This window comes from Argiope bruennichi, chromosome 7 (genome assembly GCF_947563725.1).
Source record: "Argiope bruennichi chromosome 7, qqArgBrue1.1, whole genome shotgun sequence".
Lineage (NCBI taxonomy): Eukaryota > Metazoa > Arthropoda > Arachnida > Araneae > Araneidae > Argiope > Argiope bruennichi.
Window position 1 is genome coordinate 66,284,399 of NC_079157.1, and position 20,751 is coordinate 66,305,149.

The window sequence follows — 20,751 nt, forward strand, 5'->3', positions numbered from 1 at the left end:
ATATATGCAGTAAATAAAACATGTAGGTGACAATAAAAACATAATGTCTCTAAAAACGCATGTCTCATTGTGGTGTGATCTAAGTTACATAGTAGTGCTTTTATGGAAATTAACACAACCAATATTCCTTTTGAAACAACTAGTCGCCATAGGTGGCTATATAAAGTAATTCTGCAAAGGATTCTTACGATAGTTTAACTTTTCTATCCTTCACCATGGGGATAAGGATAACATTTTATCTGAATAGAATGGATTGTGGATTAACAGTTCTGCTAGAGGCAGATAATTGCACTGTGACGCATTAACTACTTCGCTATGAAGACAGAGTTTACATCATTTTAGAATACTATGCATGAGTTGCTCACATTCGATTGGTTTATTTGATTTACGTCATCATTATTGGTAACCGTGACGTATGGATATCATGCCTAACTGTTCAAAGTTTGACGCGGTTCTTCATTAATGATTCTCTACTTCGCTAATGAAGACAGAGCTTACATCATTTTAGAATACTATGCATGAGTTGCTCACATTCGATTGGTTTATTTGATTTACGTCATCATTATTGGTAACCGTGACGTATGGATATCATGCCTAACTGTTCAAAGTTTGACGCGGTTCTTCATTAATGATTCTCTACTTCGCTAATGAAGACAGAGCTGACATCATTTTAGAATACTATGCATGAGTTGCTCACATTCGATTGGTTTATTTGATTTACGTCATCATTATTGGTAACCGTGACGTATGGATATCATGCCTAACTGTTCAAAGTTTGACGCGGTTCTTCATTAATGATTCTCTACTTCGCTAATGAAGACAGAGCTGACATCATTTTAGAATACTATGCATGAGTTTCTCACATTAGATTGGTTTGTTTGATTCACAGCATCATTATTGGTAGCCGTGATGTATGGATATCATGCTTAACTGTTCAAAGTTTCATGTTATTTTTCATTAATGATTCTTTTCTGACAATGAAACATTTTTTATTTCAAAATACCATACTTAAGATGTTGGCTATTGAGTACTTGAAGGGGTTTGTGTTTCGTCATTTGGTTTTTCCCCTTGCCTAAAAGAGTATCACTTTTTTTAATTTTAGAATATATTTTTAATAAATATATATTTGAAACAGGAATCTTAAGATTAGAATTAATTACTTCCTGAAGTAAACTAGAAACTCAACATTAAGTTTGTTATACTAAATGTCGCTGTTATTGCATCTTGGATATAATAATATGGTTATATAATATAATATATAATATAATTATTACTATAAACTACTCTTTAAATATTCAACGAAAATGAAAATAAACAGAATATCTAATGAATCAATAGCTAATTTAAAATCGTTAACGATAAGCATATGTTTATAATTGGAGAAAGCTTTAAATGGCATAAATAATTTTATTTTGGGTTGTTCCAAGCAAAGAATATACAGGGTGGTTATAGTTAAATTTCCCCAATAAATAGCATCTTATAACGCAAACGGATGGACGGATTGGAAGGAAATTTGATATATAGATCTTTATAAAGACCTTATCTTTTTATGGACATTAACTCAGATGTTCTACAGATTTACGCTATTCTGTTTAATGTAGCCTGATGTTGTTTAACTTTCTGGCATTTCACCTAAAAATTTGAAATTTACTTAAAAAGGGTAAGCGATTAAATTTCAATTAATTAAAAACTTTTTTACTGAATGGAAACAAATTCATAAATAAAAAAATTGGAATTGATAACTTTAGTTTTAAAAATTTGTAACTTTAGTTGGCGATGAATCGCCAAATATGACAATCTTCTGCATTATTTTCTAATAACCCTAAAAGCGAAAAATTGATGCCTCAAAAGCGATAAATCGCCAATTTATTGCCTACACATTTTGAGGCTTCAAAAACCTCAAACCAAAACAACATCATGTTCTCACATCATAAAAAGTGCCTGATAGTGAGAATGTAGTACTAAATTTTTTACACATCCAATTATATTACAGAAAAAAATGAGTTGTATTTAAAAAGTGATAAACATTCTTGATTCATTTTTATTGCTTACTTCTGAAATTAATCATTAAGTGTAATTGCCATAGAATTCAAATAATTAATTAAATGTTAAAGCAGAAACTTATTCAATATAAAAAAATAAACCAAATCGCTATATTTTGTTCATCGACAATAGAGAAAAATAACAGATGAAATGTATGAGCGACAGACTTTAAACAATATTTAAGTTTTGTTACAGCAAATGTGCTTTTGCAAAACACACTCACTATGTAAATGATTATTAAATACTGTGCCTGTAGAATAAAACAGAAACAAAAATTATATATCTTTCAATTAAAACAAACCCCTTTTGCTTCAATGCACTTTTGTATAGACAATAAAAATTCCAATATTTGTTCCTGCCTACGTTTTCGAATAGTTCCCAAAGCAAACATCGAAGCTCTTTATATAATCACAATGTCATCAATTATCTAATTAATTACCAAATACAACCTCTTTTTAACTACACTTTAAGCTTTAGAAGTAAAGATAAAGCTGGATCAGGTTAAAGTTGAATCGATCAAGGTGATTCAATTCACAAGCGGCATTTTTTAACAGAAACTGTATGAACATTAAAAGAGTTGTGACTGAGTGCATACTCATGCATTAGATAACAGTTCTTTTTATCCTGTCAAAATATGACAGTTTTGGTAGTAAAACGTCAAATATAGATTGGAGTTTGAAAATAATTGTAATAGTATCATTAAAATATTATTAGTAGTACCTGCTTTTTCAATGCAATGTTTTATCTGAGTAAAGTACACTTTTTATAGAAGAATGCATTAGAACGTTATGATTGTGTATGGCCCATTTCTTGTTTCTTTGGTTTGTGCTGAGTTTATTCGCTTCCATTTAGCGCTTTGTCGCTTAGTGTCAAAGTGCTGAATAATCTTAAAATACCCTGTTTAAGCATTTATAACATCGATTTCTGGAAGTATGAAGTGACGTTTCAGGACTGGAATCACATCTTTAGAATATTCACTTCTAATTTCTGTTTATTTTCTAAAAGGTGTGCATATGTGTGCTAAAAAATGCAGCATAGAATTTTATTTCGCCAAAACTAATCAAGTGGGTGGTTCAAATCCCTTATTTTGCTGACATTCAAATCATTTTTCGTTATTTTTAGTGATATATGGTGATTATTTTCCACAAAATCGAACACTTGTTCGTTTGTTTTACGTATTTTATGTGAACTAAGTCATGCAGTATACTTATGTTCGAACTCATTTCTTCTGTTCTAAAATATTAGATTCATAGGTAAATCTTTTATGCACTTAACAAATCTCGTTGCCAACTATATATATATATATATATATATATATATATATATATATATATATATATATATATATATATATATATATATATATATATATATAAGATACTTGAACAAAATTTTGAGTTAAAATTTAATTGTAGTTCTTTTTTTCCATCTTAATAATTCCACATGAAAGATTTTAATTTTCTAAATGAGTGCCCGTATGTTTAGATTTAGTTGGCAGAACATTTGGAACAAATGTTCAGAATTTTTTATAATGCTCAAGTAGATAATCTAGACTCTTCATGCATGCGTGATTTTAAGCAGAAACTATAGACACTTCCATAGATTTAAAGTAATCTGATATATTGTATAAAAAATTTTCAAAAATTAAGGTTAGATAAATTAAGCTGAAATTAAACAATTAAGAAATGATTATAAAATTAGAGGCGAACAATTTTAAAGCCAGTTTTTTATTAATTAGTTTCAAGATTCATATTTTAGATATAAATTTTGTTTATTTTTAATTAATTAAAATTTGTTTATTGTAATTAACGAAAATTAGAATTGTTTAAAACCGTTCCTACAAGCACATTTCCTCACTAAATTCGGTAGATCTACCAGTCAAGTGGAGCGTGAGCACACAGATATATACACAAGCACACATCCTGCTTTAGTTTTAGTGGATTTTTAAAAATGAAAACATTATGAATTGAAAATATATAAATATAATTTAACAACAAAATTTTAAAATCGCAATAATTTAAAAAAATATTTTCAAGAAACTTCTGCCGACTATACAAAAATTTCAATTGTTTTTTAAATTGAAATTGATCTTACTTCAAATCTCTATAAAAGATATTAGTTGGAATGTACAGTTGGTATTTCACAATTCGTTTGAGGCTTTCCTTTAAAAAAGATGCGCATTATGCATTCAATAACTTATTTTTATTAGATTGATTTATTGAAAATAATTCTATTAAAGTGATTATTACAATCATTGCAAAATAGCAAATAGATATAGAACATTAATTCCTATAATTTTCAAAAATGTAATTAAAGTTTTTGAAAAAAAAAACCAGAAATATTATTTTGGAATATAATTAATGAAATAATTCTCAAATGCTGCAATTAATAACATTAAGCAATGAATATGGATCTGAAATTGTTATGGATAAAATACGAAATTTATGTAATTTAATTCTCTTTCTTAATCTTAAAAATCACATTTCTCGTGATGGGCATCCATTCACAAAGAATTTTAAAATAATGGCACATTTTACAGCATATATTTAAATTCGTAATTTCGATTTAAAAGTTTTAAATAAACATGGGATGGCTTAGCAATGAGGAGTTTCATGTTTAAGTGGCTACAAACAATTCCAATTTTACTTCACCTTTTTATATAAAAGAAGTTCTTGTATATAATGATTATCCTTTTGGAAATATAACATTTCTTGAATTATACACTTTGTAAGATAGGTCTATATCTTTTCTGGAAGAAAGGATTTGTTTATTTAAGAAAACTTGGAAAAATAAATGAAAAAAAAAAAAACGTTCAAGTATTATTTTTTTCTTTTTCTGTGGTTCAGACTTTAAATAGTGTCGTTTCTTAAGGCGTATTGAAATATTTCTTGTTTTAAACAATGTTTATGATACTCAGGATCTATGTTCTTACTTATTCTGAAATGAATCTTATGGCTGAAATGCGACGTTGAACATCTGAAGAATCACAGATACCACAAAAATTCTTGACTCACACATATAAACTTCAAACATGGTTTTGAAAAAAAAAAATCGCAGTTATCACAAAAATTCTTGAATCACACTTATAAGCTTCAAACATGGTTTTCAAAAAAGAATTATAGATATCACAAAAATTCATGAATCACATTTATATGCTTCAAACATGGTTTTGAAAAAAGAATCACAGATATCGTAAAAATTCTTGAATCACACATACAAACTTCAAACAGGGATTTGAAAAAAGAATCACATATATCACAGAAATTCTTGAATCACACATATAAACTTCAAACATGGTTTTGAAAAAAGAAAAGAATCGGGGGAAAGAGAAAAGACATATTACGAATTTCTGATATTGTCATTTCCATAATAAGTGAATACATCTGGCCATATGCATATATATATATAAGTTAAATCGTTGCAATAATATATTTCTATTAATGGAAGCTAATATTTGAAAATTATTGCTCAAGTTCAATTAATTCTTTTACAAACAAAATAGGAAATGATTTCTTTATAATGGGCTGATTCCTGAAGACTTAGAAATTGAATATCTAATTGCATGACATTGATTAAATAGTTGTACATATAAAGTAAGTTTACAGATTTGGCAGGTAGATTTGATTAAATAGTTGTAAATATGAAATGAGCTTTTAAATTTTGCAAATAGATTATTTTTTATATAAGATTATAGTTTATAATAGGGAATCCAATCATTTTATCAAGTGTGAATGTCAAATTTACCGTCTAACTATTTTGAAATCCTTTGCCCTTCCTCCAGCGAAAAAGAAAGACTATTATTAAAGTGTCAAAGTATCATAAGAAACTATAAGGTGTCTGCACGCATATTTCTCATTATCACGCGATGGCATGGGAATTATCAGTACTGGGAATGATTCCTTTTCATATTAAAATACTTGTATGCTTATAATGAAAATAATTTTTTCATTCATGAGAAGTTTTGCTCATAAATGTTTTTTTTTAAATCTTTGCTTACAAATTGTTTTCACATATCATATTTCCTGGAAGTAAAAAATTGTAAATCAATTTATATCGTTTCGAAATTCAATTTTGAAATCGTGACATCTTTCCTTCAAAAACTAATTTCAGTTTAATTTTCTATTTTTTTTGGTGGATAGAATTGATTGGCATTTTGTGATTTTTTTTATTTGGTGAAATTATTTTCACATGTAGTCATATTTCCAGAAAACAACCGATGTTAATTATTTTATACCTTATTGAAACTTAATTTTATATCTTGGTATGATACTTTTCTTTCAGTAATTAATTTCGGTTTTAATCCTCCATTTCTCATTAAAAAAATAAAACCTTTTACCTTTTTTTCAAAAATTTAGGTCTTGGCTTCGTTGTTGTATTTCATGGATTTTTCATTTTATTTTTTTACACAAGAAAGATTTACTCACAACAGCAAACGATTTTTTCCTAATCATTTTACAATTAATTAGATGAAAAAATACATTATTTCTTGAATAAATAGATCATTGTTAATTTTTGTGTTTGCAGTTTCTTGCTTGCTTAATTGAATTTAAATTCTAACTAATTAGTTTAAAATGAATTAATGAACACTGTTGAAAATTCAACATCTAAATCATACACGAGCCTAAAATTTTTATTAACAACGCTGAGTTTTATGCAATCAGAAATTTAAAATTATTATTTCAGACATAAAAAAATATATTTAAAATTAATCAAGCAATATTAATCAATGTATTTATCTAGGTTATTTGTAGTTCAATTTTTAAAAATTTTTAAAGAACAATTCCACTTACATATTTAATATTATTTGGAAACCATACAGTTTTACTTTAAAACGAAGAATTCTTTTCTGTTTTAATCTAAAACAGTATTAAAACAGATAGGATAATTTTATTTTAATTTTAATTTTGGATAACGTTTTTTTATATAATTATTATTATATTATATGTTGTAATATGTATATTATATTTTAGAATGAAAGCATCAGAATTGATAACGATTTTCAATTTCGGTAATGATTTGGTATTTGAAAAATTTTATTCATTTTTTTTATGTTTTATTTAAAAAATTAATTTATAACTATTTAAATTAATTTAAAATCAGTTTTAACATTGTAAGTCTTTTTTTTTTAATTTCAAGCATTGAATTATTTAATAAAACTTTACTTAGTATTGATTAGCTACAAAGTGAAATTTACAAAAGGTAATTGTATTTTTAAAATTTTATTTGATTCAAATAAAATTTTAAAAACACTTTTGTATATTGACATTGTATTAGATTGCGTTGATAGATGGAAAATTTTAATCAGATTATGTATCACTTTCTAAAATCCTAAAATTATGTAATTTAGTGAATAAATGTATTTTTAATGGCAATACACTATTTTAAATTTTCATAATTTAATTAATAATTAATAAATAGATTTTTATTTCCATACAAATAGATTTAAATTATATCTATTTTAAAAAGAAAAAAATATTCATGATCCAGTAACATTTATATGAACCGAGATGTAGAAAATAATTTCAATTTTTTTTGAACAATTTATAAAAGAGCGTATTACAAACCATTTTATTTAAATTTATATTTACTTCAGTTTTTTTTTGTATAATTTCAAGATGTATACTGTTTTAAAAAATTAAATTTATTATTTCAATTTTTTTCAGAAAAGGAAATAAATAAAATCTTACTTAGTATACTTTTAAATGTATCAAAAATCCCAGAAAATACATAATTAATAGTTTTTTTTGAAAGGATTAACTGAAATAAAGAAAAATTTACGTTTTAATAAAAATAATAATTGGAAGCTTAGAAAGTTAAAACGAGTTCTTACAATTTAAATTTTTTTCATGTTTTTTCTGAAGATTATTTCAATCTCTTGCAATTATAACAAAATTCTAAAATATTCCTTTGATGTGATTATATATATGGGTTTAAATTAAAACTTCAAAGAATGTTTTTTAACAATTCTTTCTATTTCAGAAGAAAATTGCATTCCCTATAATTAAATAGCAATTTTACAATGGCATTCCAGAAATATTGAATTTCCCCCATGTAATATCCGATTAAATCTCTTTCTTATAACTAGCTGCTTTTAATTTGAACACCAAGAATTCAAGAGGGTTTTGAAATCTAATATCTCTGAAACATCGTTCCTTTTTCCTATAAATATATTTTTTTTTCTTTTATGATTTTTTTTTATTCGAAGAAATTTCCCCATTGCATTCTGTTTTCTGCAGCTGCCATCTTAAGAAATATTAAGTGTTGTACATCTTTCATTCAATATAGTTTTGAGTAAAAAACATTATTTTTATTATTTATGCTTTTATTAATGTTGAATGTTATTTCAGCTCATTCAATATAGTTTTGAGTGAAAAATATTCCTTTTATTATTTATGCTTTCTTTTAATGTTGAATGCTATTTCAACTCATTCAATATAGTTTTGATTGAAAAATACTCTTTTTATTATTTATGCTTTTTTTAATATTGAATGCTATTTCAGCTCATAATAGACATTTTGAAACATTTAAAAGAATAATTTTATTCACTTTTATTCTTCTTCTAATACAACAGAATGAAAAAGAGATCTTAGGCGGGAAAATAATAACTACGAAAATTAATTTCTGATTTGTTTGTTACAGATGCTGTGCAACACAAATCAGTAAAATACGCCGCTGTATATGCAATTACAGTTTTGTTTTGAAAATATTTCTTAACATTCGATTTGAGAGTGTTACATAATAATATATATAGGAATATATTATTTTGTTATAGAATGTAATTTGTAAAAATTTTGTTACATTTGAACCTTAACTTAGTTACGTATTTAATATTCAGCTTTCAATAAATGGAATTACAGCACTAATAAAAGATAAAATGTAATTTATTGACAATTGGTGCAATTTAGATTAATTTATGAAGTAATATTATTTCATTCTTTGATTTTGAATGATGCTGACTACATTTCAAGAAAATAATTTTGTTGACATTTTGGAATATTAATAATGAAATCTAAGTGAAATTACGCGTATTAAAGCATTTCGTCGATAGGTATTTTAAAAATCACAATCAAAATTCTTAACCGAATTTTAATTTCCAGAATTAGTAAAATATAAAGAATGAGTTTTAATGAACCACGATCTCTGTTTGCATTTAAATATTAATTTTTAAATTGAATTTAAACAAACACTGATAAGATTTTAAATATAGCTGAAATAATTATTTATATGCTATTAAAATTAAAATATTTAATTATTATTTACTTATAAAACACATTTACATGTATGAAAATACTATGAGAGTAATAATAATTTCAGAAAAAATGTGTTAAGAGCTTAATTTTAATGCAAAAAAAATTTAATGATATAGAAATAACTTTAAGATTTGTTCGATTAATTTCTGTATTTAAGATAAATTTGTATTTACGAAATTAATTGAATAAATCTTATACTAAACGTGAGTGAATTCTCAAATTAAATTAGCCTAATAATATTTTGATTGGCAAAATAAATTTGCCAGTTTTTTTTTTCCTTCAAAGATTTAATCTATTTCCTATTTGTCATTTTTTATAAGTATTGGATCATTTTTTTTTCTACTTATGTCAATAGGTGTCTCCAACACACACTTTTTTCTAGATTTTTTCCAGATTCATCCCAGCTACGTGGAAGAGCAGTGGAAGAATCAATTTCTTTGAATTTCTTTTACCATCAATAGATGATTGAATTTTATTTTTTTATATTGACCACCTACAATATCGAAATATCGAGAAATAGTTCAAGAAGACATATGGAGAAGATAGGCAGTAGTTTTTTTTTCTATAGTTTTGGTAATTCAACAGAAATGGATTTAGATTTTTTTTTTTTTTTTTTTTTTACGGATTTGTTGCAATTCTTTGCACAAGCCAACAATTTTAACGGCGAGATCACATATCGAAGTTAATTCATTTAATTTGATCGCATTCATATAAATCTGACAAATATTATTCAAAAAAAATTCTTTTTTTCGTCTGAGAGAGAATATATTAATAAAATCAAAACTGAAATTTTAAATATGTTTTAGATTCTTTTTCTAATGGTCAAAACCTTCATGTGTTTCTTAATGTATTTAAATGTATTAATGTATTTTATTGTAATGAAAATTATTAGGATATATCGTTTAAAACAGCTATACATATCATCTATACTACTATTATAAATGTGAAAGTTTGGAAGGATGTTTATTAGTCAATCACGCCAGAACGGAATTGAATGAAATTTAGCACAGAGATAGATTATAGTTTGGAATAGGACATAGGCTACTATTTATTCCACTTAATTAAGTGGTTAATTTTTTATTAATTAAAATCTAACTTTCCCGCCAAAAATCTGAGGCCAAATCCTGCCAAAAATGAGTAAGGCTTCAGTTTTATTCCCACACTAATGAGGATAGGCTTAATATATTTTCGACCGATTATTTCAAACGATTGTCTTTATTTTCTTGGTGTTTGATGCATTTAAAATTAAACATTGTTAATGAATCGATCTTTAGGATTCATTCTGAAGTACTTTTAAGTAAAAATAAAACAGATTAAAGGGAATTAAAAATTTCTAATCTGCATTGCGTTACCCCAACTGGCGTAGAAAATTCACGCAATTGCGTTACACCAACTGGCGTTGAAAATTCAGGCATGCGCAATGTGTTCTGATTGTTGACAACTGTGTTTTCATCGTAATTAAAAGTTAAAAAATTATATGTATTATACTGTTGTAGATATCTCAATTTCGATAGAGAAATAAAATAGACTTGACTTGATTTTAAAGAAATACGGACTCGCTGTTTTATTTTATTTCAGGTTACAATGTAAATCAATTGTTTTTAGGTTAGTTGTGTATTTTTGCAACTAAATTGTATTTATGTTAGTTATATTTTTTCACAAATGCTTATAGTTTTAAGTGTATCGGTTTTTAGCTTAGTTTTAATTTTTTTTATTTTTTGTTATTTGATAGTTTTTCGAAATGCCCAGAAAACGCAAATCTAATTTTTCGAAGAGGAGTAATAAAGCTCGGGCTATGAAAATAGCTAGAAGACCTGTTTACAATTTTAGTGAGCACTTGCGGACTATCAAACCCCTTTCAGCTGTGGGATAAATACAAAGACGCTTTATCAAAAAATATCGTGCATAGGCTGGATGGCACTCACAAAAACCTAATCATTAACGAAGCTTTGGTATTGATTGAGGATAAAATGATTTCCATATCTGGAAAATGTCTCACTGATTTCGGCCTACCCCCACCGCAGCGAAGAGGGGAATTATCAGCGAAGTTGTGAAGGAGCTAAACTACGACACCGCGGTTTTAGAAGCGCAAGTCAATGAAAAGATACCACGATTACTTTCCGAGCAGCGTCAAATCTACGAAATGATTCTGAACCGAGTAAATAACGGAGAGAAGGGATTATTCTTTCTTGACGCACCAGAGGGTACTGGTAAGACGTTTGTGCTGAATCTCCTACCAGTCCAACTCCACAAGGAAGCAATATAGCTCTGGCTGTAGCTTCCTCGGACATTGCTGCAACTTTGCTTAACAGTGGCCATATTGAACATTCCGTTTTCAAATTGCAGCTTAATCTTGCAAGCGAACATAACCCCAACATGCAACATCATCAAAATCAACGATTGAGGAGTCCTTTTGCAGCAGTACAAGTTAATAGTATGGGACGAATGCACAATGTCGCACAAGCATGCATTAGAGGCGTTAAACCGCAGCGTGCAGGACATCCACGGCAATCAGGCGGTGATGGGCGGCTTTGCCGTTTTGCTCGCAGCCGATTTTAAACAGACACTGCCGAGTGTTGATCAGACCGTCAGTTCTTATACATACACATTAAAATTTCCACGCTAATGTCGTCGCTAATTAAGTCGCTGGTAAAAGCTAGTTCTTATATATTTTGTTTGTTGTGTGTAGTTTGTTGTTGTGGTAAAGTAGCAAAAACTGAAATTCAAACGTCCAAAAGATCAGAAAATATGAGTAAAGATATAAAAAATAAAATTAATTCCATACATTTAATTTTCTGTGCAATTTTTAAGTAATAATGCAAAAATGTACACTCTTAAATTTTCATTTTACTTTAAGTAATTTTAATTACATTTCATTTCTATTCTAAAATGTTATAATTTCTAAAGATTCACTATGCAGTCTCCAGGGATACAAATAGCGAGAATTTTTGCATTATTAGATGTTGGCCGATGAATTGCTTAGTAAGACATTCTAAAAATTATTAACATTATAAGAGATTTCCATATATTATAAAACAAACCTTTTTAATCTGCAATCAAAGTTTCAAAAATTATTATACAAACTACCATGCCAAAGGTATTGTAATTATATCTAAAATTAAAATGCTTTTTTTGGGAAAATTATTATAAGTTTATTCGTTGCTTCATATGATTAATTATTAATGTATATTTATAATTTTAATCTCTATGCGGAAGAAGTGCGCAATATTTACAAAGTTTTTATAATTCCCTTCTTTTCTGATTTTCAATATAAAATTAATATTAATTTAATGCATATGCTTCTTTTACCATAAGGCATTTCTAATCAGCGGTTATAAGATTGATTCTGCTTTATTATAATGATATAAGTCTGTTGTCTACTTTAGTGTTAGCCCATTAGCTACTTTCTGAACCGTTGAATATAGACATGTAGTTCCACTTAAATGAAGTGAAATGTTATGATTTATGCTTTAGATTCAATAAATATATTGCTGAAAAAACTGCGCATTTAAGAATTCTTCAAATTTATTAATCATATTTGAGAAAATATTCTTGTCATGCTAGTATTTTAAACAAAATAAGTTCCACTTTCTGCTACCATTAGTGACCAAGTTATGAAGGTTTTTTTTTTTTTTTTTTAACATTTCAGTGTGGCGCTTCAAGGATAATCGTAAAATCCATTTATTCTGTTTTTTCGAGATGACAGTTGATTTTTCTCAAATATTCCGTTCTTCTAACACACACCACGCACGCCCACATTTTTGTCACCATTACACTTATTGATTAAAACAATATAGACAACTGCCTAAGCGTCTGGTGTAATTTGAATGTTCGTGGTAAAGTCTGTACAGAGGTGTAAACCAGGGCTGATCATCAACAGCCAGATTACAACCTCTCCTCTAGAAGGTATTTTTCATTATGGAAGTGGAGGTAATTCAACCCTACAGCTTTAAAGATCTCACTCGGAAAAATGACAACCAACCACCATACTCTGATCTTCTTATCTCCGTATCTAAAGTCTTTCTCAAAAGATTCATAATTTTGATAAATGTACCATTGCGAGACATATAACTATGATGAGAGTTTTTAATTTATGTGAAAGAAAACCATAAAAAGGCTTTTATTTTGTCCGTATGTATTTTCGTGTCACATTTAAATGTTATCATGCACAGAAGTGGGAATTCAAGTTAAATCTCTCTGATCATCAAAAGCCAGGTCATAACCCATCCTGTAGCAGGTATTTTCCATTATGGAAGTTGCGGTTACTCAACCCTACAACCTTAAAGAGCTCACCTGGGAAATGACAATCAACCACCATTCCGGAAACTCCTCATGCCTATATTTAAAGTGCTTCCGGCAAGATTCATAGTTTTGATAAACATACTGGTGGCTGACATATAACCTTGATAAGATTTTTTAATTTATTTGAAAAAAGAACATAAGAGGCATCTTATTTTCGTCACATAATTCTTTCTTCTCACATTTAAGTGTTATGGCAGGATGAAAAATGAAGTAAGGCCTTGATTTCAGAATCATTTCTATCTTGTGGCTTTCTATCCGCTGGTGTGGTGTGGTGTGGATAGGGGGGTGCCAGCTCAGGTGTCGTCCTCGTCATCTGACCGTGGTTCAAAATTATGAGGTCCGTCCCAAAATAGCCCTAGTGTTGCTTCAAACAGGACGTTAATATAACCAAACCAAACCAAATCTATCTTGTGTGCTCGGGATGATACACTATAAATTTGTTGCTATTGTGGTATAAGGTGAGAAAACAGAAAATTTACCCTAAATTTCATTCGCTTCAACCCATTACTAATCAAATTCATGAATTCCATTTCGAAATTCCAAAAAATTCCAAAAAAAAAAAATCCAAATTCTAAATAAAAATTCCAAAAAAATAATTCCCCCCCCAAAAAAAGATGAAATTAAATCAAAAGAAGATACAAATTGAATAAAAAATTGTCATGTTTAATTGCTGTATAATGCATTTTCATTATTTTTATGTAACATCTGTTTGTATAAAAATAATTAGAATTTGTTTATCCTTTACCTAAGTAAATTTTTACTTGTCAAGCGTGGAAATTAAAAATTTATTAAATGATATTTAAATAATTTATTACTAGTTTTATACTTTCCACTGGCTTTTAAAAAATATCTTCTAATTTAGAATATAATGATTTCTTCAAACAATTAATTATTTTGATTTAGTTCATTCTTATTAATTCCTTTGAAGCAACATAAGGAATGTTTTTGAAGATTTTTTTACAAATTTTGACCTAGAGCTACCGCATAACCAGTAAGTTCATCAGTTCCCTCTAGAAATTTCGCAGCCACGGTAACCAGAGAAGTTTCGAACTTAAATATCAGTTTCTACGTGCATGGGATTAGCAAATGGAGGATATCTGATGGGATGGGATTTGAAATCTGAGTTTCCTAGAACCCGATGTATTATCACGAGGCCACTGTAGACCTGCGTATTTACAGGGAACTGTTATGGAAATAATTACAATCACAGAATATTATTATAAAATGGATGACTTTAAAAAGCTAGATAACTAAAAATTCTTTAGAATTCTTGTGAACAATTAATGCTTTTAATTCTACTAATAGAAATAATTTGTTTAATTTAGTTCATCAGCCTTATAGAGTTAGATATGCACAGATATATTCAATACTCATCAGCTTCATCGATAAGTTGGTTCTCCAAGAATACTGGTTATATTTAATGTCTAATAAATCATTTAGATAGAAATTCATAGCCATAATTCCACCAAATTGTCTAACATTAAAACGATGCTATTTTAATTCTGTTACTTAAGGTCTGTTTATTATGCACATGAACTTTTCTAATAAAGTCCTGTCCCATGACATCATAATGCCATTAAAAATGTAATTATACGTTTCATATATTTTCTAAGTTTAGCGATAGAGTAACTTGCATTTTTTATTTGTCATATAAATTACATAAATATTAAACAGAATATTTCAACATTCAACAGTTGGAGAAAATCAGGTGATCAATATTTGATAAAACACTGGAAGGGCCGCGGTGGCGTGGTGGTAAGGTCTCGACTTCAGAACCCGCGGGTTTCAGGTTCGTGTACCCACCCGATTCCATCGAAGAATCGTCGTGTAAGGGGGTCTGTTGCACGTTAAATCCGTCATGACCAAACGTCCTCCCGCTGGTGTGGTGTGGTGTGGAGAGGGGGTGACAGCTCAGGTGTCGTCCTCGTAATTTGACCGCGGTTCAAAATGACGAGGTCCGTCACAAAATAGCCCTAGTGTTGTTTTAAAACGGGACGTTAATATAACTAAACTAACTTGATTAACCATTGAAAACTGCTTGAATTTCTGGGCAACAATGTTATAATGTTGAACATTTGGTAAAAAAAAAATTTAATTTTTAAAAGTTGACAAAATTCCGCAAAGATTTGCATAGTTAATTAATTTTAGGACGAAATCTTTTTAAATTGCTAGGAAATATCTCAGCCAATTTTTACAGATAAATCTATGAAACTTTTTCCTGGGTTTTTTATGGTATAGTATAACATTTAACAAAGTGGACTTCTTGGTCAATCACCTTTAATTTTTTAAAGTAATTATTTGTAGCTTCTTTACTTCGTCACTAGAGGCAATCTTGCCTCAATAAATTCAGTATTGCAACTCTACTGCAGGTAAACGTTAATTCTCTGGATATACGAGACGATGTTTTGAATTCAGACTTCAAAGGACTTTAACCTTCAAAGGATTAAAGACTTCAAAGGATTTTAGCAATCACCCTATATATACAGGGTGATCAAGAAATAACAGGAGATGTTCGGAGCCCTGAAGCGTGTTATGTACTGAAGGAAATATAACAACATTTGGCCACCATACATATTAAAGTATGCGGTCTCGATTTGTCAGGAAAAAAAATTAGCACCAAAAAATGCCAATAGGGAAAATTCTGACGCTGCGATCGAAAACTTCATCGTGTCATTTTCATATGCGGGTATTTTGTGACACGATATTGAGGATAAAAGAAAAGTTTACGATAATTCAAATCATTCTTCAAAATTCTCCCCTCGATGGCGTTCTCAATACGTCAACGTGCCTTATTAGTCAAGCTGTTTTATCAGAGGTATCAAAATGCCAGTGCTACTCTTCGTGAATACCAGTAGTTAAAACAGTTACGTAGAGGACCGATGCCCATAACTAACTTACGAAGAATGGTTGAAAGATTTGAAACAACAGGATTTCTTGATGCGAACCAGGCAGAGGACGTAAAGGTATCAAGCAGGAACAAGTTAAAGAAGTTGCCGTTATGTATCAGGCGATAGCTATTAAACAGGTTATAAGCAGTGCACGTTAGTATCACGACAAGCAGATATCCTGTTCTCGACAGTACAGAAGATAGTGCGTAAGATCCTGAAATTTTATCCATATAAGATAACACCTATTCAAGAATCCCAAGGAACAGAAATTTGAGTTTGCTTTGATATTTTTGGCTCGATTGGAAGTGAATGACAGCGGCGAATATTATGAAGCGATAAAGCTCACTTTTATATGCAAGACGAATAAATGCTGATAAACTGCAAGCCACAGTCGAAAACCTTCCAATCCACTTCCAATCGAGCCGTAGTGACAACGCCATCAACGGGCGAATTTTTTCAAAATGACTTGAATTCCCGTAACTCATCCTTTCTTTCTCTATATCGTGTCACAAAATACTCGCATATGAAAGTGAAATGGTGAAGTTTTCGATCGCAGCTCCAGAATGTTCCCTATTGGCGTTTTTGGTACTAATTTTTTTTTTCATGACAAATCGAAATCGCATATTTTAATATGTATGGTGGCCAAATTTTGTCATATTTTGTCCAGTACATAACGCGCTACAGGGCTCCGAACACCTCCTGTTATTTCTTGATCACCATGTATATATATATATATATATATATATATATATATATATATATATATATATATATATATATATATATATATATAAAAACAGAGAAAACCAAAGTGAAAATATAAAAACAACACTAAGAAAATAAAAATAAAAAGTGTAAATACAAACGAGGATTAAACGGAATAAAAAAAGCGAGAATAAAACGAGATTAAACGAGAATAAAAAAATGCCTTAAAAATTTTAAAAAGAAAAGGAGAAAATATAAAACACAAACATAATCTAATGGTAAGTGTATATGAGCCATAAGAATGAAACGTACGTTATTGCTCTATATGTGAAGTACATATAGCAAAAATCATTGCGTAATAATTAAAACGTACTGATGAAAGAAATTTATTATATCATATATAAATAACATATAAAATCAAATTCTTTGAACGAATGAAATAAATTAAATGCAGTTACAATAAAGAAATATATTTTGCACTTTGTGGATTTGGATTTCTGGATTTTATTGGCACAAGAGCCATGATGTTGGCTATACTGCGCCAAACTGTAATTTTCATTATTAAAGTATAAAATTTCAGCTATAAAAACAATGAGAAAACGTTTGAGAAAGATGAAGAAAACTTAAATATGTGGATAAAAACCTATTGATTTCAAAAATGCGAAAATTTGAACATGTGGTGTCTTACCAAGTAAGAAAGGTAATGGAGTGTTCGTATTTTGAAAGAAGTGCAAACGTTGAGCATTTAAATTTGGACATTCTGATAGTATATGTTGGACAGACATTTGACAGTCACACTGGGAACATAGAGGTGGTTGTTCACCTAGCAGCAAGTGGAGATGAGTGAATCTCGTATGTCCAATAGGTAAACGGTTAATACTGTGTCTGCTTTTCGATTCGGTAATGAAGACCACGGTTGTACATGAGGTTTAATAGCATGTAGTTTATTGTTAGTTTCAAGGTCCCACTAAGCTTGCCATTTGGAATAAAGAAGCCTTTTAGTGTGCTTATTTAAGTCGCATACAGGAATAGATGTGACCGCTGGAATACTTGCCAATTTAGCAGCCTTGTCTGCCTCCTCATTGCCCAGAATTCCTACATGAGTGAGTACCCAACAGAATAAAATAATAAAATCCCGAGAAGTCAGTTTGTTTAAAATATCTAGAATTTTGAAAACCAAAGGATGATTATGACGATGAAGATAAAATGATTTTAGCGATTGTAACACACTTAGAGAGTCGGTATAAATAATAAAATTTTTTCCCTGTCTCTCTGAAATTTCTTCTAATGCATATAAAACCGCAGTTATTTCTGCCGTAAAAATTGAACAAAAGGAATGAAGTGTAAAAGAAATGACTGTATCTGGTAAGACAACAGCGAAAGAGACGTGATTAGATGATTTTGACCCATCGGTATAAATTGGAAGAAAGTCTTTGTATTGCTGTCTGTGTTCAAGGAAAATTTGCTGATATATAACTTCTGTTGTGTCAGATTTGTTAAAACTGTTCAATGGGTTTAAAAATTGCATATTAAGATTTTTCCAAGGTGGAAAGTCATTTACCAGCTGTGGAATAACTTGTAGGTTAAGTAGATTTTCCGAAAGGAAGTTTTGGACTCTTGTAAAAAATACTGGTGCGGACGACTTTCTAGCCTCTTGCACTTTGTAATGCTATAATATTAAAACTGTGCGATTCAATTTTTACCACTTTTTATTAACCCTTTAACTGGAAAAGGAATCCATATTCATTTTTAATTTTTCTAGCTGGCTCGAATGATTTTAAGATGAGAGAAAAACAAATATCGCTTCTTTAAAAGTTGACGATTGCGCAATACAATAGTCACATGATCATTCCAAACCAGTTTAAAACAAATTTTCGCACAAAAAAAGAAAAAAAACCCTAATCGTTAGTTAAAATTTTGGAACTTGAACGATTTTGATATAAAAAAAACACCATCGTTTTTCTTAATATCGATGCATGCGTAATCTGATAGTAGCACGATTGTTTCAAACTGGTTTAAACAGGTTACTGACTTAAATTAATTAAGACAAATAATGACTTAAAAATAATAATGTTCTCATATGATAAATTGAAATTTGCGATAGTAGATATACATTTTTGTATTATTATTTTGTTGTCTGGGAGGCATACCATCGTGTTTCTTGTGTTTTTAGTTATCGTATGTACGTATATAGACAGACAATCAAACAATGAATCTTTGATTTATTATTATTTTATGTTTATTTAAACAATTAAATAATGCTAATAAGTAAATTCCACAGGAATTTCCTTGTAGTAAATAGAATTATAGTCGATCCCATTAAGAAAGTTAAAAATTAATTTCAAATCATTCACTAAAAAGTGGAATATGCAAAATGAGGAATGTTACAATACCAAGAGAATAAGAAAGCATGAAAAACTTTTCTAAGACCATGGAAATTACACTTACCACAAAATTTATAAATGTTTGTGTCAAAGGAAATTAATTTGATATTATTTCTTAGAATATCAGAAAAACAAAGGTTTTATAGATTAAATACATTTTTTAAAATGTTTAATGGAAAAATGTATTCATTTAAAATTTTGATTTATATATCAAAACAGACATTCAAAAATCAATTATCTAATTAACACATTATGAAACGGTTTTGATGTACATAAAGTTTTAGACCTAAATAACTAACTTACTTTCATCTGAACATATATTGTATAAAAACACCAAATTTTGAAGTGTATTGATGGGATAAAATAAATAATGTGAGTTCATAAGTGTAAGATTAATAATTAAAAAATAAATATCTATATCATATAAAAATATTTAGTTTGTTCCAAAAATAAGAAATAAAATATTTTCTCGGAAATTTTCGTTTGGTAAACTGCAGACGATTTCCCTAAGAAAAATAAATAATTTTTAAACAGTTGACTGGAAAATCAAATATGCAAAAGGAAATACTGTTATTAAAATTAACATTTCTAAGGCAAAAGAAATTATTTTTATCACAAAACTCATAATTCTTTAATGCTCAGAAACATAAATGTGTCATCTTTGATGACAGTTGACATTTATTAAAGCTTTAAAATAACCAAAAGTTATCAATAAATACTTTGATCGCTTTATGGGGAATTAAAAATGAAATTATTATTTTGATATAATGTATTAATAGCAACTAAGATAAATAGCTTGATATGAGTTCACGAAAACTTTTATGATAACAGAATCTTAATTTTTCATTTTTTTTTCTAAAAACATAACGAAAGATTCTGTTAACTAATTAACAACTAATTAATCAAACTAATGAATGGAATTCAACTTTAAATCAGTAGGAATTTATTTATTTCCATAAATCAATCGCAATCCTAAAATATTTTAATCCATTATTAAAATAAAAAATAGTCCTTCAAAAGTTTAAAATGTAAATATTAATATTCCTCAATTTTATCGATATTTTAACCCTTTCTAGGGCCGTGGGAAGTATGCTTCCCACCAAATTTATCAATCTTTGTATGAAATGATGTAGATTGTCATAAGTTCTGACACATTTTTTAGTAAGTCAGAAACTTAGA